General features: G+C 42.5%; 1 protein-coding gene across 1 annotated transcript in view; it reads right to left on the bottom strand.

Annotated features, from left to right (window-relative positions):
* The window catches only part of RALA (RAS like proto-oncogene A), a 227,512-nt gene extending 202,880 nt beyond the window's left edge, over positions 1–24,632 (bottom strand). Inside the window, exon 1 of the mRNA XM_063452139.1 lies at positions 24,620–24,632. The gene's annotated coding sequence lies outside the window, so the exon portion shown is untranslated. The remainder of the gene's footprint in view (positions 1–24,619) is intronic.
* Between the last annotated feature and the right edge of the window lie 2,872 nt (positions 24,633–27,504).

The following is a 27,504-nucleotide window of genomic DNA, read 5'->3' on the forward strand; positions in this document are numbered from 1 at the left end:
GATAGCTCTATTCTGGGGGACCAACATACTTAAAAATTAGCCCATTCGGATGAATGGTTCGTGAGATATGGGGTTCCAAAGATTTGACCGACCGCATGGGTAAAGTATCCGAAAACAGTTCCATGCATTTTGGCCCTGCGGTCGGTCACAAACAAGGGAATGAAAACAGGCGAATTGCCTGTGTTATAGAGCCTGGAGAGGGTTTGAATGAATTCCCTTGTTTATGGGGTTCTTTCTACCGAACGTCGGGTCATTCGGTAGTTTCCATACGAATTTCTGGAAGTATGGAGGTCTCAGCGGTGTTTGCCTAGTCAAGTGTCCGATTTTAGTTCCAGACACTCGACGGCAAAACACCGCTGTTCGGTAGTTTAAGATGGCCGCCGCCACGTGTTTGTTTCCCGAATGGCGGCCACCCAGAGGACAAAGACCACACTGCACTGATTGCCAATTACCTGTTTGCAACATTGTTGCAAACGGTAATTGGAGGCACACTCATTCCTGGGTGGTCTGGTTGTTCGGTAGTTTCATTCCCTTGTTTTATTTGAATGATTCTACCGAACAACTAGAGGAATACAATTCTTTACATACATTTAACTGTCATTATACCCGGATACCATGCTTTCTATACATGTACATATACATTAAACCAGCCATATGACCAAATACACTTATTCTCATACATGTCGTGGGACAGCCCGGTACCAATCCGCTACAGTATCTATTTATCAGTACATTGATTGGTGCATTTTCCCACCATTTGGGTTACAGATCAGGCGTGGAAAAAGTAACCAATAATGTGAAACAGAAGATGTAATATATATATATTGGTTTAATTTTCTGATCCTCCCTCTATTGATCACAACCGGAACTGTGAATAAAATCAACATTTAGTGGACAATATAAACCGCAAGAACAATTCCACGTAATGAAATGGTGTTAATGTATATATCCTGTCCCTGCAATCTTGTTACTAAATTCTGGTGTTTAGGATTTCAATTTACACACTTTAACTATTTTGATGTAAGTACTTAAAGGGACACTCCAGGCACCCAGACCACTTCTGCTCATTGGAGTGGTCTGGGTGCCAACTCCCACTACCCTTAACCCTGCAAGTGTAATTATTGCAGTTTTTCATAAACTGCAATAATTACATTGCAGGGTTAACTCCACCTCTAGTGGCTGTCACTTCCTAGTTTCTAGAGGTCACTTCCTAGTTTCTAGCACAGGTTTCCTGTGCTAGAGTGTCGCTGGACGTCCTCACGCTGTGTGAGGACCTCCCGCATCGCTCAAAACCCCATAGGAAAGCATTGAAATGATTTTTCAATGCTTTCCTATGGGGAGACGTAATGTGCATGCGCGGCATTTCCGCGCATGCGCATTTGGTCTCCTCGGCTGGTGGGCGAGATTAGTCTCGCCCACCCGCCTACGTAATCACAAGGAGGAGCGTCGCGGAGGTGGAGACAGAGGCGAGGGACATCGCCGCTGTCCCAGGTAAGTCACTGAAGGCGTTTTCACCCCTTCAGTAACCGGGGATTGGGGGGTGGGAGGGAGAGGGACCCTCCAGTGCCAGAAAAACGGATCGTTTTTCTGGCACTGGAGTTTCCCTTTAAAGATTACATATGTCTTAACAGTATATTGCCAAACTGTTATAAGATTTAAAGGTTCATAATATGATCTATTACGAGAAGCATTCGATTGATCCTTGCCCAGGAATAACACATACTTTTATACGAGGCAAATTTGTGCGTGGATCAGCTTAAAGGGACTCGGGACTCCAGACCCCTAGAACACTTTAGCTTGCTGAAATGCTTTGTGTGAAGACATTAGCACTTTTAGAAATTAACCTTGTTACACCCAATTAACTGTCAAACAGACAACAGGTCTTCATACTTCCTGGTTGCTTAACTCAGTGGAGCTAAATTCAAGAGGGAGGCAATTGCCTTGCAAAAACTTCTCATTGGGCTGCACTGTGAGTCTTTGAATAGTGACAGAAAGTCTGGGCTGCTTTTGATGGATGTATGTCTCTTTTCAGCTATGAAATGCACCCCTTACAGACAGCGCCGGTTCAAGGATTTTTACTGCCTTAGGCAAAAAAGATTTTGCTGTCCCATTCTCTTTTTTTTATTTACATTTTCTTAATCTTTTTAAACATTTATAGTGTTCAAAATACAGGTTTATATTCTAAACTCTATAGTGTTCGTTTAAAAGTGTTTTTAATAATTTTTTTTTATATTTTGAGATTAAAACTGTCCTTTGTGCACAAATGCAATAACTGGCACATGCATAGATACAGTCTCACAATCAGTGACCCATGCGCACACACACATTCACTTACCCATAAGGACTGATACCCGCACTGACCCATGCAGACGCACACACGCGCGCCCTGACCCATGCAGAGGCACGCACACACACACTTGCCTTCATTTCAAATATCATGTATTCCAAGCATCTTGAATGCGACTGGCTGCCTGGCATCCCATCATTCCCTACTATGCTCCCGCCCACTTGTCCCCAAGTACAGTGCAGGGGGCAGGAGCGAGTGAGTAGTGCACCCAGTGAAAGGCCCCACTTCCTCCTTAATCCCTTCCATGTCCCCATGGAAGGGGCAGGGGGCGGAGCGCACAGACAGTACCCCCTCGAGCTACCTCATGGGATGAGGATCCAGTGCAGCCATGCGCCGACCAGAAGCTAATCAGCATCTTGTGAGTAATGGCTGTGCCGCTGGCGCCTGACTGCCATTCTGATCTTATTTTTACGGTTTCTGCCCATTTGACCGCCTGTGACCTAACGAAAGTGCTGGCCCTGCCATGCTTTATCTTCTACTTGAAGAAGCCTGTTGTAGGCAAAACGCGTCTAGAATTTTTTTTTAATTTTTTTTATAAATTGTTATAACAAAGGAACTTTGACCCTAAATATTTTAGTTGCCACATTCCTTTCCTACTTTTATTTCACTTTTTATTATTTTATCTCTAAGCCTGACTATTTTGGCTTTCATCATTCTAAGAAACGCCAAAAGAATCCTTAGGTGGGGATTATACCACCCATACGCTACACACCGAGCAGTAAGCCCTGCTCAATATATTGTGAGTACATTTCATACTTTTTAAATTTATACTCCAGTAAATACAGTGAGCACTATATATTTTATTCTTTTTATTTTTCTGCTGGAACCATCGTTGGACTACTGAATTTCAAGTTGCAACTCCATATATCCTTGAGTGGGGGTTATTCCACTTCACGCATTTCATACCAGAGCTGGATTTTAGCTCTGGAAATTGTGAGTAATACTTATATTTCTTCATATCCATATAAACTTGCCTACTGTACTATTGGATTTCCTTTTCTCTGCTTCTCTTGCCATATGGCTGAAACTACAAGTCTACATCTGTGACGAATCACCGCTGCTCTACAGGAATTTCTCTTATTAATTGTGGACTATTATCCTGTACTTGGTTTTAGTTACGTAACTACTTTATGTGTATATTTTATATATATTTTTTTTGCATTAAAGGCGCACCATTTATTTAGTTTTTTGCTCTATTTCTAATTATCCATAGGGGATTGGAGGGTGCTCCCCTTTATATAGGTGTGCTGCCTGTTCATCATATATACCCCCCATATTTGTGGCATTGTTGGCGCTGATCCTATTTTGACTTTTCTCTAAAACATAAGCGTGCAAATGATGTTGGAAATTCCCTGACTTGGGGAATTACACAAACCTAGGACAAGATGGAGTCCCAAAGCCAGAAACCCAGTGGCGTACATACCAGGGTCGCAGGGGTCGCGGCTGCGACCGGGCCCGGCCCACCAGGGGGCCCGGCCGCCCCTGCGACCCGGTATGTACCCACAGGGCCAGCCTCTTCTGCTGTGGGGCCCAGGAGCCGGCCACCTCCGGGCCCCCCGAGGCTGGCCCTGCTGTCACCCGGCTGGCGGGCGCGCGAGGGAGCACTGTCCCCTGGGTGCTCCCTCTTCAGCTCCCTCGCGCACCGCACTGAAACCGGAGCCGGAAGATGACGTCATCTTCCGGCTCCGGTATCAGTACGCGGCGCGCGAGGGAGCTGAAGAGGGAGCACCCAGGGGACAGTGCTCCCTCGCGCGCCCGCCAGCCGGGTGACCAGCAACACCACTGGACCCCAGGGAATCCCCCCAGCTCTCACACAGGTAAGGAGGCTGGGGGGATTAAATAAAAAAAAAAAAACAGAAAAAACGTGTGTGTGTGTGTGTTTAGTGAGTGTGTGTTAGTGAGTGTGTGTGTGTGTTAGTGTTAGTGAGAGTGGTAGTGAGTGAGTGTGTTAGTGTTAGTGAGTGTGTTAGTGTTAGTGAGTGTGTTAGTGTTAGTGAGTGTGTGAGTGTTAGTGAGTGAGTGAGTGTTTGTTAATGTGAGTGTGTTAATGTGAGTGTGTTAGTGTTAGTGAGTGTGTTAGTGAGTGTGTGTGTTAGTGAGTGAGTGTGTGAGTGAGTGTGTGAGTGTGTGAGTGAGTGTGTGTGAGTGAGTGAGTGAGTGAGTGAGTGTGTGAGTGAGTGTGTGAGTGAGTGTGTGAGTGAGTGTGTGAGTGAGTGTGTGAGTGAGTGTGTGAGTGTGTGAGTGAGTGTGTGAGTGAGTGTGTGAGTGAGTGTGTGAGTGTGTGAGTGTGTGAGTGTGTGAGTGTGTGAGTGTGTGAGTGTGTGAGTGTGTGAGTGTGTGAGTGTGTGAGTGAGTGTGTGAGTGAGTGTGTGAGTGAGTGAGTGTGTGAGTGAGTGTGTGAGTGAGTGTGTGAGTGAGTGTGTGAGTGAGTGTGTGAGTGAGTGTGTGAGTGAGTGTGTGAGTGAGTGTGTGAGTGAGTGTGTGAGTGAGTGTGTGAGTGAGTGTGTGAGTGAGTGTGTGAGTGTGTGAGTGAGTGTGTGAGTGAGTGTGTGAGTGAGTGTGTGAGTGAGTGTGTGAGTGAGTGAGTGTGTGAGTGAGTGAGTGTGTGAGTGAGTGAGTGTGTGAGTGTGTGAGTGAGTGAGTGAGTGTGAGTGAGTGAGTGTGAGTGAGTGAGTGTGTGAGTGAGTGAGTGTGTGAGTGTGTGAGTGAGTGTGTGAGTGAGTGTGTGAGTGTGTGAGTGAGTGTGTGAGTGAGTGAGTGAGTGTGTGAGTGAGTGTGTGAGTGAGTGAGTGAGTGAGTGTGAGTGAGTGAGTGTGTGAGTGAGTGAGTGTGTGAGTGAGTGAGTGAGTGTGTGAGTGAGTGTGTGAGTGAGTGTGTGAGTGAGTGTGTGAGTGAGTGTGTGAGTGAGTGTGTGAGTGAGTGTGTGAGTGAGTGTGTGAGTGTGTGAGTGAGTGTGTGAGTGAGTGTGTGAGTGTGTGAGTGTGAGTGAGTGAGTGTGTGAGTGAGTGAGTGTGTGAGTGAGTGAGTGTGTGAGTGAGTGTGTGAGTGAGTGTGTGAGTGTGTGAGTGTGTGAGTGAGTGTGTGAGTGAGTGAGTGAGTGTGTGAGTGAGTGTGTGAGTGAGTGTGTGAGTGAGTGTGTGAGTGAGTGTGTGAGTGAGTGTGTGAGTGAGTGTGTGAGTGAGTGTGTGAGTGAGTGTGTGAGTGTGTGAGTGAGTGTGTGAGTGAGTGTGTGAGTGAGTGTGTGAGTGAGTGTGTGAGTGAGTGTGTGAGTGAGTGAGTGTGTGAGTGAGTGAGTGTGTGAGTGAGTGAGTGTGTGAGTGTGTGAGTGAGTGAGTGAGTGTGAGTGAGTGAGTGTGAGTGAGTGAGTGTGTGAGTGAGTGAGTGTGTGAGTGTGTGAGTGAGTGTGTGAGTGAGTGTGTGAGTGTGTGAGTGAGTGTGTGAGTGAGTGAGTGTGTGAGTGAGTGTGTGAGTGAGTGAGTGAGTGAGTGTGAGTGAGTGAGTGTGTGAGTGAGTGAGTGTGTGAGTGAGTGAGTGAGTGTGTGAGTGAGTGTGTGAGTGAGTGTGTGAGTGAGTGTGTGAGTGAGTGAGTGTGTGAGTGTGTGAGTGAGTGTGTGAGTGAGTGTGTGAGTGTGTGAGTGAGTGAGTGTGTGAGTGTGTGAGTGTGTGAGTGAGTGTGTGAGTGTGTGAGTGAGTGAGTGAGTGTGTGAGTGAGTGTGTGAGTGAGTGTGTGAGTGAGTGTGTGAGTGAGTGTGTGAGTGAGTGTGTGAGTGAGTGTGTGAGTGAGTGTGTGAGTGAGTGTGTGAGTGAGTGTGTGAGTGTGTGAGTGAGTGTGTGAGTGAGTGTGTGAGTGAGTGTGTGAGTGAGTGTGTGAGTGAGTGAGTGTGTGAGTGAGTGAGTGTGTGAGTGAGTGAGTGTGTGAGTGTGTGAGTGAGTGAGTGAGTGTGAGTGAGTGAGTGTGTGAGTGAGTGTGTGAGTGAGTGAGTGTGTGAGTGTGTGAGTGAGTGTGTGAGTGAGTGTGTGAGTGTGTGAGTGAGTGTGTGAGTGAGTGAGTGAGTGTGTGAGTGAGTGTGTGAGTGAGTGAGTGAGTGAGTGTGAGTGAGTGAGTGTGTGAGTGAGTGAGTGTGTGAGTGAGTGAGTGAGTGTGTGAGTGAGTGTGTGAGTGAGTGTGTGAGTGAGTGTGTGAGTGAGTGTGTGAGTGAGTGTGTGAGTGAGTGTGTGAGTGAGTGTGTGAGTGTGTGAGTGAGTGTGTGAGTGAGTGTGTGAGTGTGTGAGTGTGAGTGAGTGAGTGTGTGAGTGAGTGAGTGTGTGAGTGAGTGAGTGTGTGAGTGAGTGTGTGAGTGAGTGTGTGAGTGTGTGAGTGTGTGAGTGAGTGTGTGAGTGAGTGAGTGAGTGTGTGAGTGAGTGTGTGAGTGAGTGTGTGAGTGAGTGTGTGAGTGAGTGTGTGAGTGAGTGTGTGAGTGAGTGTGTGAGTGAGTGTGTGAGTGAGTGTGTGAGTGTGTGAGTGAGTGTGTGAGTGAGTGTGTGAGTGAGTGTGTGAGTGAGTGTGTGAGTGAGTGTGTGAGTGAGTGAGTGTGTGAGTGAGTGAGTGTGTGAGTGAGTGAGTGTGTGAGTGTGTGAGTGAGTGAGTGAGTGTGAGTGAGTGAGTGTGAGTGAGTGAGTGTGTGAGTGAGTGAGTGTGTGAGTGTGTGAGTGAGTGTGTGAGTGAGTGTGTGAGTGTGTGAGTGAGTGTGTGAGTGAGTGAGTGTGTGAGTGAGTGTGTGAGTGAGTGAGTGAGTGAGTGTGAGTGAGTGAGTGTGTGAGTGAGTGAGTGTGTGAGTGAGTGAGTGAGTGTGTGAGTGAGTGTGTGAGTGAGTGTGTGAGTGAGTGTGTGAGTGAGTGAGTGTGTGAGTGTGTGAGTGAGTGTGTGAGTGAGTGTGTGAGTGTGTGAGTGAGTGAGTGTGTGAGTGTGTGAGTGTGTGAGTGAGTGTGTGAGTGTGTGAGTGAGTGAGTGAGTGTGTGAGTGAGTGTGTGAGTGAGTGAGTGAGTGAGTGAGTGTGAGTGAGTGAGTGTGTGAGTGAGTGAGTGTGTGAGTGAGTGAGTGTGTGAGTGAGTGTGTGAGTGAGTGTGTGAGTGTGTGAGTGAGTGTGTGAGTGAGTGTGTGAGTGTGTGAGTGAGTGTGTGAGTGAGTGTGTGAGTGAGTGTGTGAGTGAGTGAGTGAGTGAGTGAGTGTGTGAGTGAGTGAGTGTGTGAGTGAGTGTGTGAGTGAGTGAGTGTGTGAGTGAGTGAGTGTGTGAGTGAGTGTGTGAGTGTGTGAGTGAGTGTGTGAGTGAGTGTGTGAGTGAGTGTGTGAGTGAGTGTGTGAGTGTGTGAGTGTGTGAGTGTGTGAGTGTGTGAGTGAGTGAGTGAGTGTGTGAGTGAGTGTGTGAGTGAGTGTGTGAGTGAGTGTGTGAGTGTGTGAGTGAGTGTGTGAGTGAGTGTGTGAGTGTGTGAGTGTGTGAGTGTGTGAGTGTGTGAGTGTGTGAGTGTGTGAGTGAGTGTGTGAGTGAGTGTGTGAGTGAGTGTGTGAGTGAGTGTGTGAGTGAGTGTGTGAGTGAGTGTGTGAGTGAGTGTGTGAGTGAGTGTGTGAGTGTGTGAGTGAGTGTGTGAGTGTTAGTGAGTGTGTGAGTGTTAGTGAGTGTGTGAGTGTTAGTGAGTGTGTGAGTGTTAGTGAGTGTGTTAGTGTTAGTGAGTGTGTTAGTGTTAGTGAGTGTGTTAGTGTTAGTGAGTGTGTTAGTGTTAGTGAGTGTGTTAGTGTTAGTGAGTGTGTTAGTGTTAGTGAGTGTGTTAGTGTTAGTGAGTGTGTTAGTGTTAGTGAGTGTGTTAGTGTTAGTGAGTGTGTTAGTGTTAGTGAGTGTGTTAATGTGAGTGTGTTAGTGTTAGTGAGTGTTAGTGTTAGTGAGTGTGTTAATGTGAGTGTGTTAGTGTTAGTGAGTGTGTTAGTGTTAGTGAGTGTGTTAGTGAGTGTGTGAGTGTGTGAGTGAGTGAGTGTGTGAGTGAGTGTGTGAGTGAGTGAGTGTGTGAGTGAGTGTGTGAGTGAGTGTGTGAGTGAGTGTGTGAGTGAGTGTGTGAGTGAGTGAGTGTGTGAGTGTGTGAGTGAGTGTGTGAGTGAGTGTGTTAGTGAGTGTGTGAGTGTTAGTGAGTGTGTGAGTGTTAGTGAGTGTGTGAGTGTTAGTGAGTGTGTTAGTGTTAGTGAGTGTGTTAGTGTTAGTGAGTGTGTTAGTGTTAGTGAGTGTGTTAGTGTTAGTGAGTGTGTTAGTGTTAGTGAGTGTGTTAGTGTTAGTGAGTGTGTTAATGTGAGTGTGTTAGTGTTAGTGAGTGTTAGTGTTAGTGAGTGTGTTAATGTGAGTGTGTTAGTGTTAGTGAGTGTGTTAGTGTTAGTGAGTGTGTTAGTGAGTGTGTGAGTGTGTGAGTGAGTGAGTGTGTGAGTGAGTGTGTGAGTGAGTGTGTGAGTGAGTGTGTGAGTGAGTGTGTGAGTGAGTGAGTGTGTGAGTGAGTGTGTGAGTGTGTGAGTGAGTGTGTGAGTGTGTGAGTGAGTGTGTGAGTGAGTGTGTTAGTGAGTGTGTGAGTGTTAGTGAGTGTGTGAGTGTTAGTGAGTGTGTGAGTGTTAGTGAGTGTGTTAGTGTTAGTGAGTGTGTTAGTGTTAGTGAGTGTGTTAGTGTTAGTGAGTGTGTTAGTGTTAGTGAGTGTGTTAGTGTTAGTGAGTGTGTTAGTGTTAGTGAGTGTGTTAGTGTTAGTGAGTGTGTTAGTGTTAGTGAGTGTGTTAGTGTTAGTGAGTGTGTTAATGTGAGTGTGTTAGTGTTAGTGAGTGTTAGTGTTAGTGAGTGTGTTAATGTGAGTGTGTTAGTGTTAGTGAGTGTGTTAGTGTTAGTGAGTGTGTTAGTGAGTGTGTGAGTGTGTGAGTGAGTGAGTGTGTGAGTGAGTGTGTGAGTGAGTGTGTGAGTGAGTGTGTGAGTGAGTGTGTGAGTGAGTGAGTGTGTGAGTGAGTGTGTGAGTGTGTGAGTGAGTGTGTGAGTGTGTGAGTGAGTGTGTGAGTGAGTGTGTGAGTGAGTGTGTGAGTGAGTGTGTGAGTGAGTGTGTGAGTGTGTGAGTGAGTGTGTGAGTGTGTGAGTGAGTGTGTGAGTGAGTGTGTGAGTGTGTGAGTGAGTGTGTGAGTGAGTGTGTGAGTGAGTGTGTGAGTGAGTGAGTGTGTGAGTGAGTGTGTGAGTGAGTGTGTGAGTGAGTGTGTGAGTGAGTGAGTGTGTGAGTGAGTGTGTGAGTGAGTGTGTGAGTGAGTGTGTGAGTGAGTGTGTGAGTGAGTGTGTGAGTGAGTGTGTGAGTGAGTGTGTGAGTGAGTGTGTGAGTGAGTGTGTGAGTGAGTGTGTGAGTGAGTGTGTGAGTGAGTGAGTGTGTGAGTGAGTGTGTGAGTGAGTGTGTGAGTGAGTGTGTGAGTGAGTGTGTGAGTGAGTGTGTGAGTGAGTGTGTGAGTGAGTGTGTGAGTGAGTGTGTGAGTGAGTGTGTGAGTGAGTGTGTGAGTGAGTGTGTGAGTGAGTGAGTGAGTGAGTGAGTGAGTGTGTGAGTGTGTGAGTGTGTGAGTGTGTGAGTGTGTGAGTGTGTGAGTGTGTGTGTGAGTGTGTGAGTGTGTGTGTGAGTGTGTGAGTGAGTGAGTGTGTGAGTGAGTGTGTGAGTGTGTGAGTGAGTGTGTGAGTGTGTGAGTGAGTGTGTGAGTGTTAGTGAGTGTGTGAGTGTTAGTGAGTGTGTGAGTGTTAGTGAGTGTGTTAGTGTTAGTGAGTGTGTTAGTGTTAGTGAGTGTGTTAGTGTTAGTGAGTGTGTTAGTGTTAGTGAGTGTGTTAGTGTTAGTGAGTGTGTTAGTGTTAGTGAGTGTGTTAGTGTTAGTGAGTGTGTTAGTGTTAGTGAGTGTGTTAGTGTTAGTGAGTGTGTTAGTGTTAGTGAGTGTGTTAGTGTTAGTGAGTGTGTTAATGTGAGTGTGTTAGTGTTAGTGAGTGTTAGTGTTAGTGAGTGTGTTAATGTGAGTGTGTTAGTGTTAGTGAGTGTGTTAGTGTTAGTGAGTGTGTTAGTGAGTGTGTGAGTGTGTGAGTGAGTGTGTGAGTGTGTGAGTGAGTGTGTGAGTGAGTGTGTGAGTGAGTGTGTGAGTGAGTGAGTGTGTGAGTGAGTGTGTGAGTGTGTGAGTGAGTGTGTGAGTGAGTGTGAGTGAGTGTGTGAGTGTGTGAGTGAGTGTGTGAGTGAGTGTGTGAGTGAGTGTGTGAGTGTGTGAGTGAGTGTGTGAGTGAGTGTGTGAGTGAGTGTGTGAGTGAGTGTGTGAGTGAGTGTGTGAGTGAGTGTGTGAGTGAGTGTGTGAGTGAGTGTGTGAGTGAGTGTGTGAGTGAGTGAGTGTGTGAGTGAGTGTGTGAGTGAGTGTGTGAGTGAGTGTGTGAGTGAGTGTGTGAGTGAGTGTGTGAGTGAGTGTGTGAGTGAGTGTGTGAGTGAGTGTGTGAGTGAGTGTGTGAGTGAGTGTGTGAGTGAGTGTGTGAGTGAGTGTGTGAGTGAGTGTGTGAGTGAGTGTGTGAGTGAGTGTGTGAGTGAGTGAGTGTGTGAGTGAGTGAGTGTGTGAGTGAGTGAGTGTGTGAGTGAGTGTGTGAGTGAGTGTGTGAGTGAGTGTGTGAGTGAGTGTGTGAGTGAGTGTGTGAGTGAGTGTGTGAGTGAGTGTGTGAGTGAGTGTGTGAGTGAGTGTGTGAGTGAGTGTGTGAGTGAGTGTGTGAGTGAGTGTGTGAGTGAGTGAGTGAGTGTGTGAGTGAGTGTGTGAGTGTGTGAGTGTGTGAGTGTGTGAGTGTGTGAGTGAGTGTGTGAGTGAGTGTGTGAGTGAGTGTGTGAGTGAGTGTGTGAGTGAGTGTGTGAGTGTGTGAGTGAGTGTGTGAGTGTTAGTGAGTGTGTGAGTGTTAGTGAGTGTGTTAGTGTTAGTGAGTGTGTTAGTGTTAGTGAGTGTGTTAGTGTTAGTGAGTGTGTTAGTGTTAGTGAGTGTGTTAGTGTTAGTGAGTGTGTTAGTGTTAGTGAGTGTGTTAGTGTTAGTGAGTGTGTTAGTGTTAGTGAGTGTGTTAGTGTTAGTGAGTGTGTTAGTGTTAGTGAGTGTGTTAGTGTTAGTGAGTGTGTTAGTGTTAGTGAGTGTGTTAGTGTTAGTGAGTGTGTTAGTGTTAGTGAGTGTGTTAGTGTTAGTGAGTGTGTTAATGTGAGTGTGTTAGTGTTAGTGAGTGTTAGTGTTAGTGAGTGTGTTAATGTGAGTGTGTTAGTGTTAGTGAGTGTGTTAGTGTTAGTGAGTGTGTTAGTGTTAGTGAGTGTGTTAGTGTTAGTGAGTGTGTTAGTGTTAGTGAGTGTGTTAGTGTTAGTGAGTGTGTTAGTGTTAGTGAGTGTGTTAGTGTTAGTGAGTGTGTTAGTGTTAGTGAGTGTGTTAGTGTTAGTGAGTGTGTTAGTGTTAGTGAGTGTGTTAGTGTTAGTGAGTGTGTTAGTGTTAGTGAGTGTGTTAGTGTTAGTGAGTGTGTTAGTGTTAGTGAGTGTGTTAGTGTTAGTGAGTGTGTTAGTGTTAGTGAGTGTGTTAATGTGAGTGTGTTAGTGTTAGTGAGTGTTAGTGTTAGTGAGTGTGTTAATGTGAGTGTGTTAGTGTTAGTGAGTGTGTTAGTGTTAGTGAGTGTGTTAGTGTTAGTGAGTGTGTTAGTGTTAGTGAGTGTGTTAGTGTTAGTGAGTGTGTTAATGTGAGTGTGTTAGTGTTAGTGAGTGTTAGTGTTAGTGAGTGTGTTAATGTGAGTGTGTTAGTGTTAGTGAGTGTGTTAGTGTTAGTGAGTGTGTTAGTGTTAGTGAGTGTGTTAGTGTTAGTGAGTGTGTTAGTGTTAGTGAGTGTGTTAATGTGAGTGTGTTAGTGAGTGTGTGTGTTAGTGAGTGTGTTAATGTGAGTGTGTGTGTTTGTGAGTGTTAGTGTTAGTGAGTGTGTTAGTGTTAATGTGAGTGTGTTAGTGTTAGTGAGTGTGTTAGTGAGTGTGTTAATGTGAGTGTGTTAATGTGAGTGTGTTAGTGTTAATGTGAGTGTGTTAATGTGAGTGTGTTAATGTGAGTGTGTTAATGTGAGTGTGTTAATGTGAGTGTGTTAATGTGAGTGTGTTAATGTGAGTGTGTTAGTGTTAATGTGAGTGTGTTAATGTGAGTGTGTTAGTGTTAGTGAGTGTGTTAGTGAGTGTGTTGGTGTTAGTGAGTGTGTTAGTGAGTGTGTTAGTGTTAGTGAGTGTGTTAATGTGAGTGTGTTAGTGAGTGTGTGTGTTAGTGAGTGTGTTAATGTGAGTGTGTGTGTTTGTGAGTGTTAGTGTTAGTGAGTGTGTTAGTGTTAGTTTGTGTTAGTGTGTGTGTTAGTGAGTGTGTTAGTGTTAATGTGAGTGTGTTAGTGTTAGTGAGTGTGTTAATGTGAGTGTGTTAGTGTTAATGTGAGTGTGTTAATGTGAGTGTGTTAGTGTTAATGTGAGTGTGTTAATGTGAGTGTGTTAATGTGAGTGTGTTAATGTGAGTGTGTTAGTGAGTGTGTTAGTGAGTGTGTTAGTGAGTGTGTTAGTGAGTGTGTTAATGTGAGTGTGTTAATGTGAGTGTTAGTGTTAATGTGAGTGTGTTAGTGTTAGTGAGTGTGTTAGTGTTAGTGAGTGTGTTAGTGTTAGTTTGTGTTAGTGTGTGTGTGTGTGTGTTAGTGTGTGTGTGTGTTAGTGAGTGTGTTAGTGTTAATGTGAGTGTGTTAGTGTTAGTGAGTGTGTTAGTGAGTGTGTTAGTGAGTGTGTTAGTGAGTGTGTTAGTGAGTGTGTTAGTGAGTGTGTTAGTGAGTGTGTTAGTGAGTGTGTTAGTGAGTGTGTTAGTGAGTGTGTTAGTGAGTGTGTTAATGTGAGTGTGTTAATGTGAGTGTGTTAATGTGAGTGTGTTAATGTGAGTGTGTTAATGTGAGTGTGTTAATGTGAGTGTGTTAATGTGAGTGTGTTAATGTGAGTGTGTTAATGTGAGTGTGTTAATGTGAGTGTGTTAATGTGAGTGTGTTAGTGTTAATGTGAGTGTGTTAGTGTTAGTGAGTGTGTTAATGTGAGTGTGTTAGTGTTAGTGAGTGTGTTAGTGTTAGTGAGTGTGTTAGTGTTAGTGAGTGTGTTAGTGAGTGTGTTAGTTTTAGAGTGTTAGTGTTAGTGTGTGTGTCTGTTACTGAGTATGTTTGTGTGTGTCTGTCAGTAAATGTGTGCGTCTGTTCATGAGAGTGTGTGTGTGTGTGTCTAAAGCACTTACCTTTCTCCAGCGCCGGGCTCCCTTGGCGCTGGGGATCTCTCCGTCCCGATCCGCCTCTCAGCTCCGAATGCACATGCGTGGCAAGAGCCACGCGCGCATTCAAACCGCCCATATAGGAAAGCATTACTCAATGCTTTCCTATGGACGTTCAGCGTCTTCTCACTGTGATTTTCACAGTGAGAATCGCAGAAAATCCTCTAGCGGCTGTCAATGAGACAGCCACTAGAGATGGATTAACCCTCAGTGAAACATAGCAGTTTCTCTGAAACTGCTGTTTTCAGCTGCAGGGTTAAAACTAGAGAGACCTGGCACCCAGACCACTTCATTGAGCTGATTTGATCTGGGTGTCTGTAGTGGTCCTTTAAGTGTATGTGTTTATGCATGCACTGGCGTACATACCGCGGTCGCACGGGTCGCAGCCCTGCGACCAGGTGCCCGCCCACCATGTGTTGCGGCCCCAGCCCGCGCAGAGTAAGCGGGGGGGGGGGGGGCCCACAGATCAGTTTTCGCACCGGGGCCCCATGGGTTGTGTGTACGCCACTGCAGAAACCCATATTCACTGAATATGGGTAAGAGGTCGTTTATTAAGGAAACATTGTATGAAAAACAATATGTTCCATTCTAACAAATTGTCAGTTTGCAAAATCTCTTGAAGACAAAGTACACAGTTTAAGAAATACAACTTGTTATTCTAAAACTTTGAATATTTGCATATGTCCATAACAAAGTGGGTTTTTTAGACGTGTGTGCCTTCTGATCAGGAATGTGCATATATCCACAACTAGAGTGAAATGATGAGAGAAATCCTATGAATCCTATACAGAGTCTATTATTTCTTTTTTTTTTTTCATGTTATCTTGCCAATGACCTCTGTGGCAGGGCAATCTAGCTTTTTTTTTTTTCTTTCTTTCATATAGGGCAATGTTGCAAGGATTCAGTGATGTGATTACTGGTTCCGTTTTTTTTTTTTTCTTCTATACTGTGTGATGCATTCTTTATTATTTTTTTCATAATATATATATTGTTTTTATATTTTCTGTGGATGGACACAAAAAATTATAGGCAAGCCCTCATGAACTAGTAGACTTGCACCCCTCCAGTCCACAGGAAAATATCTATCCGATTGGAAGTTTTTATATATGCCCATTACTGACCCTCAGCCCAATATTTGGTTTAAAATAATATATCCCCTTCTTTCTCCCAACAGAGCCTTTAACCCCTTAAGGACCAAACTTCTGGAATAAAAGGGAATCATGACGTGTCACACACGTCATGTGTCCTTAAGGGGTTAAAGAAGATTATTTACATCAAATCATAGTGGGTCATTGGACATACTGAGAGAGTGGATTAGAGTAGGGATGTGAATGGGCAAAAAAATTGGTTCAGAAATTCGGGTAAGTAAAAAAAAAAAAAAAAAAAATTGGCTGCTTCGGCATTTCGGACCAATGGCGTTCGGTTCGGCCCTTCAGAGCGTCGTCGCTGTGGACATTCGTAAGCATCCGAATGGCGTGAAATTCATACAAATGTACATTTGGAACGAAACAAATTGCACATGTATATTGCTCATTTCATTGGACATTGAATAGTGCAACCGGATTGGGCAAGCAAGCATTACATTGCACAAAAGGAATTGGCTTAATGGTCAAGATTCCTGTCATCATTCACATAATCCATCCCTCTCTCTTGTTTTGACACTTTTCAGAAATCCAAATCACTTGGGCGCTTCGGGACTTCGGCACTTAGTACATTTGTAAGCATCCGAATCGCATGAAAATCGTACGAATGTACATTCGAAACCAAGCGAATTGCACATGTCTAGATTAGAGCAATCCATGTAGAATACTTTGTACCCACCACTCTCAGAATTATCCAGATGACCTTACTGTAGGATGCCAAATTTACAGGGTTATTTACTAAAGTGAGAATTCAAAATGGATTCAAAGAAAACTTAAGTGAGGCCAGAGAAGCTAAAATGAAAACCTAGTTAACTTATTATTCCAGTTTGGCTATTTTGGCCATAAATTTGAAACTCACTTTGCATTTTCGCTACAGAGCAGTGTTTCAGATCCATTTCCACAATAACTAGTTCATGGGGTATGTACAGCAACAAGAGTTTAATTCTAAGAGCATTTGAACAAATACCAGATTGAGCTATGTCTATTAATAATTATCTGTGCTTATGAATAATAAGCACAATAGTATATTTTTTTTGTGACCTCTCTTGAACAATGGATAACGGAAATCCTTTTGATGACATACGTCTGTAAAATGTGGCTAATGGTATGATGAGGACTTTAACGTGGTCATCGGAAAACCCCATTCATCTCCAATTTCATATTCTGATACATGTTGGTGTATAATTGTGTTGAATGAGGCGGGTACAAGTAATTAAGGGGCTTTTTCTGCTAGGTATGTGTAGGAATAATTTATCTATCTATCTATCTATCTTTTTTATTTATTTTATTTTATTTTTTTAACCCCCTCTTCACTTCAGGCCATAACTGATGAAGCTACCACAGTCTATTAGGGGACAGAAGTAACTTTTTATACAGTCTAGTGACGGGCTCAGCAGAGCTGTTAATCTGTGGGTTACAAAAAAAATATCCATAATGTATAGTTTTGGTTCATCCCAAAACCTGCAATGGATCTAATTTAACTGCTGGCACCATGGCATGTACAAGCATCCTTCACAAATGATTTTCTTACCAACTAATTGCACCAATTAAAGAACAAATAAGCACTGTAACTAGAACATGGTGAAACTAATACCACATTCAATCCACGTGCACAATAAACTAATTGAATAATTCAGAAAAAGGCTTTGACATGTTTGTGTTTTTTTTTGTAAATCTTTCTTTTATTATGGCACATGCGTTATGGGGTACAGAATAGAGAGGAGGCATTGTAGGGTAACACAGGTTAATAGTAACAAGAAGGTACATAGTGCACTCCGCAGAAAGATTGCCATATCTTGTGTTTTAAAGAACATTGGGGTACAAACTTGATAACAGTAGTGAATCATGTTAATTCAAAGAGGATACTTGATGTTTAACAGGCTTTGACATGTTGTCCAAACGTTGTGTGTTCTGTTTGTCTTGTCACTTCTTTCAGGTAATTTTGTATGCAGATGTATATATTTATGACCTTTTGGACTATGTATGACAATATATCAGGGCACAACAAATCCCAGGTTGCCATGTCTACTAGGAATGTTGTCCTAGCTTCTGGGTGTTTTAGCCTGTTCATCACTGGCCACCTGTCAGGATCGGGACAGGGATCCAACACGCAGAGTACAAACAGTAGCCAGATACGTATACCGGACCTTAGAATGGCCGGACTAACGTAAGTAGTACAGTATAGAATGGTCAAAGACAAGCCGAGGTCGAGGGTAACAGAAGACAGGTAAGCGAGAGACAAGCCGAGTCAAGGGTAACAGAGATAAGCAGAGTAAGGTAAACAAGCCGGGTCAAAACCAAAAGGGATAATAGAATACACAAGCACTGAGTGACTAGAACAAGCTAGAACCACGACAGGGCAATGAGCTAATGACAGAAGCTCTGTTAAATACCCTGTTCAGAGCAGTAACCACGCCTCCGAGGCGTCTTGATTGGTCCTGCAGCAATTGACTGACAGGTCGTTCCGGGGGAGTGTCCTGATGACAACTTCCTGCCTAGATGCTGTAAAAGGCAGTCACTCCCTCGCGGCCGGCCTAGCATGACCGGATAGACCACGGGGAAGGGAGCCATCAGACCGTCTGGATGGAGGAACAGCTAAGTCTCTACCTCTTTCGGAGGTAGAGACCACAGGTACCCTGACACCACCTTAAGGCAGCCCACAACCTCCTGCAGTGATGTTGGGAGCTGGGATCTGACATCACTTTGGCCCTGGCACAACTAAATGGCAAGTGAGGTAACAAAGTACGAGGAGCTTGAAGATCACAGCATAGCAGCCACATTGGGCACCATGGAAATTACCCACTCCAGCTCTCCCAAAGGTAGGGAGACAGGGTGGACTAACTGAAAATAAAACCAATAATAATTTGTGTGTGTGTCTGTCTGAGTGTGTGTCTGTTTAGGTTATAAAACAGATACAAAATTTGGGTGCTCACTATATACTACAAAAAAGGGGCTGCAGTAAATCTTACAAGGATTCCCCAGCCTTGTGGCAATACAGGGATAGAACAAAAAATAAACCACGCCTAACCTTTTTGTAGGTTACTGCAATGTTCACCTATTGTAATTTTTAGAGGTCTAGTGGTCCTACTTGCGAATATAGTTATGGAATACAAGTGTTGCTAATTAATTTCTACCAAATAACTGAGATGAATCTTGGTGATGTAATTTTAAATGTTTGTCGCCACATGCTTAAGGACAAGTCCTCAAAGGCAAAGGAATAAAGAATGTTATGTTGGTTCCATTTTGAACGGTGTGGATTTGTTCAGGGAGTCTTTGGAACTGTTTGTTGACTGCTTGATCTCTGTAGCTTGGGACAAGTCAAAAAGAGAGCTAGGCCTGGGAGGCACAAGTGCTTTTGCAAAGACAGGAGCTAATTACATAAAAGAAGAGGAAAATACAGACCTCTTTTAAAAAATAATTTGACATTAAATATCCAATAATACATATACTATACAAATTTACAATATAGCAGCAAAATAAGAAAAAAATTCCCAAGTATAGTGGAAGGAGCTTAGGATATAGCTTATAAATTTCCAATGTTCAAGGAATGTGAACTACCTCCAACTAATCAGTAGTATTTCCCACATCAATCAACTCAAGACATTTCAACCAGATACTTTTTTACTTAATTTTTGTTTGCTTAACATCAACTCCATTTTAATCTGAAACTCGAGTTGGTTTTTTACATTCTTCCAGGGGACTTCTGAATTTTTTTTCCACCATCTCGCAATCACTATTTTAACAGCTAAAAAGAGATGTATAAGGATTACTTTTAATTCATACGCCATAAGTGGCCAATTTAAATGTAACAAAACTACCTCTGGAGAAATTGTCAACTCGAGTTTTAGATTTTTGGAAATGAAGTTTTGTATTATCGACCAAAGATTTTTTTTAATTTATGACAATCCCACCAAATATGTCTAAAATTACCTCTAGTACTTTTACACCTCCAGCAAATAGGATTAGTTAAGGGATATATTTTATTTAATTTCACTGGTACTAAATACCACCTATTTAGAACTTTGAAATGTGTTTCTAACAAGTTTAATGAATGTATATTCTTCTTAACATCCATCATTGAAGAACCCCATTGTTTCATGTTAATATCAATGTTTAAATCTTTTTTCCATGCATGTATAGCTGTTGGCTTTATATCCTTAACAATTGATTTGGTTAACATTAAAGCTTTAGAAAGTGGTTTATTGATTTTTTTTTTTTTTTTTTTGAGGTAAATAATAAATCGGTCAAATTGCTCAAATTAGATTTTGGTGTCATGAGATGTATATTCATATAGCTTTTAAGTCTTAAAAAATTGAACACCTCTCTAGATGCAAGATTATATTCACATGTTATTTGGACAAAAGTTTTAATTGTTCCTTCTGTTAATAAGTGTTCTAGTCGTGTTATCCCTAGTTTTTTTCCAATTATTAAGATTTAGATCTTCCACTTGATTTTCTACGATATTTAGCTCCAAATAACTCGGAACCTTTTTTTATACATTCAATGCTTTTTTAATTTTGAACCAATTTTCCAATAATTGGGTCAAAATAGTATTAGAATAATCTATTTTTTTTTTTTTTTTTAACGTTTTATCTATGTTCCAAATTAAACAATCTAAACTAGGGACTTCTCCTGCCTTCATTTCCTTTTATACCAGCCTTCATCTTTGTTTTCTTCAATTTGCATTCTGTAAATATGCAAAATATTAGCTGCTTTAAAATTATTCATTATAAATGGATAAGCGAGTCCACCCTTATATAGTTTTTGTGCTAATATTGATTGTTTTAATCTTGGCTTCTTACCTTTCCAAATGTATTGAGTAAAGCTTCTTTGTATTAACTGAAGCCAATAAATTGGGATGTGGAGAGGTAACATTTGGAACATATAGTTCCACTTTGGTATAACATATGAATTTATTCGTCCCCAAAAAGTGATTTCTATATTTCTACTATCTTTTAGCCATTTATTAAGCTTCAATAATAACGCCAAAAAATTTATTTCCATAATCCTATTTATCTCTAGTTATTTTAGTTCCTAAGTAATCCATACTGACTTTGACCCAAATAAAATCGTAACTGTTTTTAATCTCTTGTTGCATTTTTTTTTTTAGATTAATATCTAAGATCAAGGATTTGTTTACATTCAGCTTATAATTTGATATAAAGCTGTACCGATCTATTTCCTGCATAATATGTTCTAATGAACGTTTAGGATTTGTAACAGTGATTAAAATATCGTCAGCATATAGACTGATTTTTTTTGATCTTCATCCATTATTTTGTAGCCATTAATCTTCCTATTATTTCTAATATTTTCAGCCAATGGTTCGATAGTCAGCAAATAAAGTAATGGTGAAAGGGGACAACCTTGCCGAGTTCCATTTTTAAGTTGAAACCATGGGGCAACAATATTGGGTCCAATGGTGCGTGCAACTGGATTTACATATAAAGCCATTATAGCTTTCTTAATCCAGCCTTCTAGTCCATAGTGTGATAAGACAGCATCTAAATATTTCCAGCTGACTCTGTCGAATGCTTTCTCAGCATCAATCGACAGTCAGAACTGGAATATTATTTCTATTTGCATCATCCAAGATGTTTATAATTCTCCTTATGCTTGTATAATAATTTCTACCTGGAACATATCCTATTTGATCTTTATGGATAATTAATGGAAGAAGTTTCTTTATTCTGGCAGCCAAAACCGAAGCATATAACTTGGTGTCTACATCTATCAAAGATATTGGATGATAATTTTTAATATCGGTGGGATTTTTGTCATTTTTTTAGAATTGGCAAGATATTGGCCTTCAACATCTCTGCTGGCATAAATCCTCTATCTGCCACTGTATTGAAAGCATTAGTCAAATATGGACATAGTAGATCTTTAAATGTTTTATAAAATAAGTTACTAAACCCATCAGGGCCTGGTGTTTTTGATCTTTCTAACTCATTTATGACTTTCATAATCTCGGCCATAGTTATAGGTTTGTTTAAAAGTTCATTGTCCATGGCTGTTAGTTGAAACTTCTTTATAGTTTTTAGATAATTTTTAATATCATCATCATCATCTGTGTTGTTTTGAGATATATTATACAGGTTACTGTAGAATTCATTAAAATATTTTCCAACTTCTCTAGGAGTTATTGCTGTTTTTCCATTATATATTATTTTTTCCACTTTGTTCTGTCCTTTTTGTTTTCTGAGTTTTTGAGATAGCATTTTTTCAGTTCGATTACCTTTTAGAATAGTATTTAAGTTTTAATCTAGCCATATTTTTGGCTGTCATTTCTATTAATTTTTGCTTTATATTTTCTTTCAATACTAATATTTTTTCGTAGATTTCAGGGGATGGAGATTGTTTTTTGATATGTCATATTTCTTAATTCAGTATGTAAATAGGATAAAGTAATATTTTTATCAAGTTGACTTTGTAATTTGATAAAGTGGCCTCTTATAACAGCCTTAAAAGCACACCACAAGGTAGATGGATCAATATTTTCTGAAAAATTTTCTTTAAAATAATTTTTGACATTATTTTCTATATAGATTTTATTTGTTTCAGAACAAAGCAAATTATCTCTCAAACGCCAAGTATAAGCTTCTCTTTTAGGTATACAAAAGGCTATTTCACAAGACACCCCATTATGATCTGTCCAAACTATTTCATTGATATTTGTTTTTTTTAATCATATCAATAATGCTTGGATCTACCCAAATCATGTCCAATCTTGAATAAGAGAAGTGAACTTTAGAAAAATGCGTTTAATCTCTCTCGTTGGGATTATAAATTCTCCAGATATCAAATAAATTATACTCATCTTTAATTTTTTTTTTAAAGCTTTAGCTTGTTTTATCACCATTTGATTTAAATTGTTTCCTTTCATTATTTTTTTTTATCTATCTGAGGATCCAATACAGCATTAAAGTCTCCTGCTAATATTAACTTACCCACTTTAATTTCATCTACTTTTTCCAGTATTGTTTTTAAATAAGAAACTGGTGAATAATTTGGAAGGTATATATTACATAATGTAAAAAGTATAGAATCAATTTTACATATTATTATCAAATATCTACCCTTAATATCTTGTACCTGATGGATAATTTCAACTTTAATTTTTTCTCCAAATATTACAGCTACCCCACATTTTTTTTTAATCTTTATTAGAAGCTTGAATTATAAGCGGAAATCTTTTACCTCCCCAATTCTGTTTATCTATTTGCCTCCAATGGGTTTCTTGTAAAAATATTAAATTAAATTGCTTTTCACTTAGATACCTATACAATAAAGCTCTTTTTGCTATAGTATTCATCCCTTGAACATTGAGTGTAAGCATTTTTATCATGTTACTTTTCGAGACATCTTAGCATCCTTTTCCACTCGATGATCACCATTATCTTTCCTTGTTGCTGCAAAAACATATACATAACAATACCAAAAACATAAATTTAAAATCATTGGAGGAAATCCTCCCTTTTTAGCACAAAGACTGTAAATTTTCCTTTAGAAAATCAGTCTTTACGGTGTCTTTAAATCAGACACGAAGTAGGTATGTCTGGAAAGAAGTGGTATTATTTACAGTTTTACCCCCGAAAAAAGAAAGGAAGAAGAAGGAAAAAAAAAAAAAGAAACCTTGGGTTTTGGCGATACGTGATGACGTGAGACGCTACACGTGCTAGAGGTAGGCGGGTCCGGAACGGAGAACAGGAGAATGAACGCGGAGACGAGCTAACCACGCCGCTCCGTGATCACTATTTGGCTGGCTGTTAGGAATGATCCGACGAAGTGGAATGAAAAGTTGGTGTGGCTAGTTTGGAGCAATATAGTGGTGTTTGATGTTTGAAGTTTATGCTAAAAGTACACTGACGGGCTTCGACGGAAGGGAAGGAAGGGAAAAAGGAGAAAAAAGAAAAAAAAATTTGCAGAGCGTTTCTCTTTTCTATATAGAGAACAAAAGAGATTTCCTTTTTAAACAAACAAGAGGAAAGAAAGAAGAGAAGAGGAAGGGAAAGGAAAGAGAGAAAGAAAAGAAAAAGAAACCCTCAGTAATCTTCTAAACTGCTACAAACAAAACTCACCTAAGAAATAAAAATGACAAGTAGAAAAACGACTAAAAAAAAAAAAAAAGAAATTAAATCAGTTCAACAAACAGAAAAGAGGTTATATGGATTTTTTTCAACTCCTATTAAAGACGTGCAGGAACAGCAAATTGAATGCATGACACACCCGACTAATACCTCCAACATTAACTTGGAAATTCCAATTGCTCAATCTTTATCACAAACTCAAGCAATTGCTTCAATTAACATACTAGATCAACTTAAGAAAGTGCTGGAGTTACAACTCAATACACTAAAACAAGATATGTTAATAAGTTTTAATGACATTGCAACATTTTTAATATCTTGTTTTATATCAGTGGTAGAAGTGGAAAAAAATGTGAAGTGTTTGGAACTCAAATAAAAGCAATCAATATAGAAATGCAGTTTTTAACAAATAAAGCTGACAATCTTGAAAAGAAAATAGCAGTTTTGGAAGATAGATCAAGAAAAAGTAACATAAGAATAAGAGGGGTTTCTGAAGAAATTACTAATGAAAAATTAAAAGAATACTTAAATAACTTATTCAAAGAAGTCCTACCTAAAATGCCTCCAGATGAACATCAAATAGAAAATTTCCATCGAATATACAAACCCAATACAATTGCTAAACACCTTCCAAGAGATGTAATAGTGAGCTTTTCTTCACTATCAATGAGCAATAATTTTAACGAAAGCCAGTCGTATCAAACCCCAAATAAATTTTATTTATAAAGATATAATTTTTTTGCAAGATCTATCCTATTACACCAGGACTTGGCGAAAATCCTTTTCTACCGTGACAGACTTTCTGAGAAGATGGGATTAGATTTCAATGGGGTCTTCCGACATCTTTAAAGTTTATTTGGAAACAAGAAAAGAGAACTTTTTTGGATGCAAGTGAAGCAAACAGCTGGTTAACCATTATCAAAGAGAAAAGATGAAAAGACTCTTGCGACAGAAAAATAAAGAGCAATTTTTTTTATTTTTTTATTTTTGAGATTTTTAGACACAATTAAGCAGTCATTTTGTTCTAATAGCCTCACTTGTATAGCTGATAAGCTTTCACTATTTCACATAATTTCACTTGTATAGCTAACAAGCTTTTATTAATATGGAATTAAGTATGCACAATAGTAATTTTTCAGAGAAATAACTCCCTAAGAGATTAAAGGCACATAAATACATGAAGTAAGGTGTTAAAAAGAAAACACATAGGGGGCGGAGCCGAACAGGCAAGCTGGCTAGAAGCACATTGCTTGAGCTCCTGCAGTGTAGGCCCAAATTTTGCAGAAATCTCTAGCTTAACTGCCGCAATTTCCCCACAAACCTGCCTGTGAGCTGGGGGAAGCAACCACGAACATGCCAGTACCTGACTTGAAGCCTGACTCGACCGGGAACCGCGGCGGTGCAATGAGGCCTACTGGAAGTAGGGGGGAAGGACGGCCGCCTTCCCGCCGGATTCCAACTGCGGTGCACGAGAACAAAACATGCACCCCCCCCCTCTGGACCGGTGGGGGATATCCCGGTCCCCGCCTGACGGGCTACCCCAAACCCCACACCGACAGACAAACCTTACGATCTCCATAAGAATCGAGGAGACGGGAAGGCCCAAGATGGCGGATCACTTAGAAGCGACAGAACCCGACAAGCGACAGCGACCTCCAGGCGCAATGAACACCGGGGACCACGCAAGAGATCCCATCACAATAATCTTTTTTTTTTTTTTTTTTTTTGTCAATCTTTGTTTTTATTGAGGCAAAAGATGGGTCAATACAGAAAGGAGAACATGAGGTTAATGCATGAGAAACATATGTTACACAGAGAAAATTATACAATGGTTACATGCACCCTCAGGCGTAACGGCCTCTTTTTTATGAAAGTTTCAATTTTGGCATCATACAGGTTAAACAAGTTATTTATGCAAAACATTGAGGGTTCACTTAGCTAAGTCAGGTTCAAATTTAAACGTTATCTCGTTGGTATGTCGAAGCATGGAAGTGGGTAGCTATAGCTAGTCGACATGCTAGTTTATCAACCGTGTTTGGTCCCTCCACCTATGCGTAGTGGTGTATTTGAGGGGACTTGGGGGGGCTGGGAGCCTATCTGGTAACACACATATTTAAGGCTTGTGAGGTGCATGAGACTAAGCATACTAAGGTTAATTAAATACCGCTATGTAGAGTGGACTAGCGGGAACATCTAAATGTTTGTTCCAATATAGGGAACATGAGCTGAGTCCTATTAAACAGAGAAAATAGTAAACTTAACGAGGATATGATAGGAGCTGGGGAGGTCTCGACCGGCTATGCCTTTGTAGATTTTACAAGACTACTGAAGGTTGGGCAAATTGAAAAACATGACACATAAAACATATGGCTGGGGTCTGCTTGGGGGTGCACTGCCGGGGCTCTCCTTGTCAATATTACCGACCATAGCATAGGCAGGATAGATGAGTGAGTCTATTGGTGTTTGGGCATGTGCTGGTCGGCTAGTGTCTCTTCAGCCCACTCCCAGGGCTGGGAATCGCCATGCCAGTGTGCATATGGTTAGTCTCTGTCCTCGTGGGGGTCTCCCCCCGGCAGTTGGTGGCATAGCTCTCCGCTCAGTTCGCTCTGTAGCACCTGTCCCCTCAGCTGCTTGGTGTCCTCTGCTGCGGACGACGTGTGTCCAGGTTCGTGGCAAGGTCTGCCGCTGGCTGGAGGAGTCCGGTACTACCCGATGGTCTTCTGGCTGGCCTTGTTTGCGGCTCTCGCCTTGGCTTAGTCGGGAGCGAGTGCCAGTGCTCAGTGGGCTTGACTGCTGTTCCCGCCTCGTGGGGTGCCGGCGTTTCCCACCCGGCGCCTTTTTGGAGGCCCGAGGAGGGATCAAGCTCATGCGCCGTCTGGTCGTCGGGCGGATCCATGCTGCTGCCTCGCTCCTTGCCCACCTAAAGGCTTGTCCCCGGGTGTGGAACCGTGTGCAGAGGTAAGCCATGAGTCTGCCGCAGAACTCTGTCATGTTTCCGGGGGGCTTGTGTGTTGTGAGCTTCGTCTCCGGCTGCTTCGTTGCCGCCATCTTGTTTGGACCTCGTGGGTCCTGTGTGGTCGTCGCTTGCGTTTGCTGTTTCGCAGGGGTTGTCGTCCCCAGGCTGGACCGGGATAACCCCCGCCGGTCCAAAGGGGGGGGTAGCAGGGCTTCACTTTCCTCTCGCTTGTGAGTGGGCCCCGAGCCGGGGGATCGGCCGCCTCCTCCATGCTCTAGGCCCCGCTCAGTATTAGGCCGCATGGCCGGTTCGGGCTGCACTGTGGCGGTTCGGTACCGGAGTGGTACCATTCTGCTCCGCTTGGAGTCCCGGATCTATGTCCAGATAGCTTGCGTTGTGGGCTTCGGTTTATCAGGTATTTTGGGCGTTTGTGTGCCCGCCGGTGCAGGAGCCCTCAGAGGACACGTCCGGCCATCTTGGCTGTCAGGCCCCGCCCCCCCCATCACAATAATCTTTGACCGCTTCTGGGCTACATTGCAGGCACGATTACAGCCTGCAGCACCCTGCCAATCATCACCCACGCGGGTAAGAGCAAAAGGCGGACGGATGCATGGGAGTCCTCCTTAGGGCAACATCAAGACCCTCACATTAAATCCCCACATCGTAGGCCCTCCCGAGCTGAGAGCAAGAAGGGGTATACCCCAGAGGCGCGGGCCACACATGCGGAGAGAGGCAAGGCAAATACCCAACGGACTCGATCACACTCCCCGCACCAACCCGAAAGGGCCGACCCTGGACCAAGATGGTTCCCAGGCTCGTGGCATACGAGCGCCAGCCCTCCCAAGGCTCCGGGGCAAGAGAGGAATCCCGCAGCCAAGACACCGCAGCACTGAGGGGATGGATCTCAGGCATGAGGCCCAAGTCTGGAAAGCAGCCGATCGCAGGGGGCCGCCGGGCCTACAGCGACAAGACTCTCATCCTGGTACAAGCTCAAAGGAAGATCTCCCTCCTTACCCATGCGGTCTTCAGTGACGGCCTGGATGTCCTCATCCACAGCAGACATGCGAGACTCAACACAGCGAGGCAGCGAGGGCAGCGACGGATGACCCCCAGGGAAGGTACGGACCTACCAAGCCGGGGCATCGGCTGACAGTGCCACATGCTCCCGAGCGAGGTACCCGTGCCCCCCTCAGGACTTAACGCTATATGCCAGCCATTGAAACCCGAGCAACACTGTCAAGATATAGCTGCAGAAGGGCACCCCAACGGTTATTCAGTTACTATGTCTTGTTTGCCTGATTGCATGCTCATATTACCTAGATTTAAGCCACTGTTATACCTGATAGAAAAGCATGACCATATTGTTTACCTGGGGACCCATAGGTATACCTATCCTGACTATCTCTATGTGTATTTCGTATTATGTTTATTTCAAAGTGTGTTTTATACCGTAACCTTATGTACACGAAGATCGCTTGGTACCCACAAACATGCACTCACATAGATGTTACTACCCTACCAGCAATACACAAACAAGCGCAACACAACCACATTGCAATACGACATACAAAGTCAAATATGACTACCTACGCGAGAACCTAAACTGATGCAAGGCCATCTTATGTAACGCCTTCCCTCTCACCAATTGCA

The sequence above is a fragment of the Pelobates fuscus genome, chromosome 4 (genome assembly GCF_036172605.1).
Source record: "Pelobates fuscus isolate aPelFus1 chromosome 4, aPelFus1.pri, whole genome shotgun sequence".
NCBI classification, from domain to species: domain Eukaryota; kingdom Metazoa; phylum Chordata; class Amphibia; order Anura; family Pelobatidae; genus Pelobates; species Pelobates fuscus.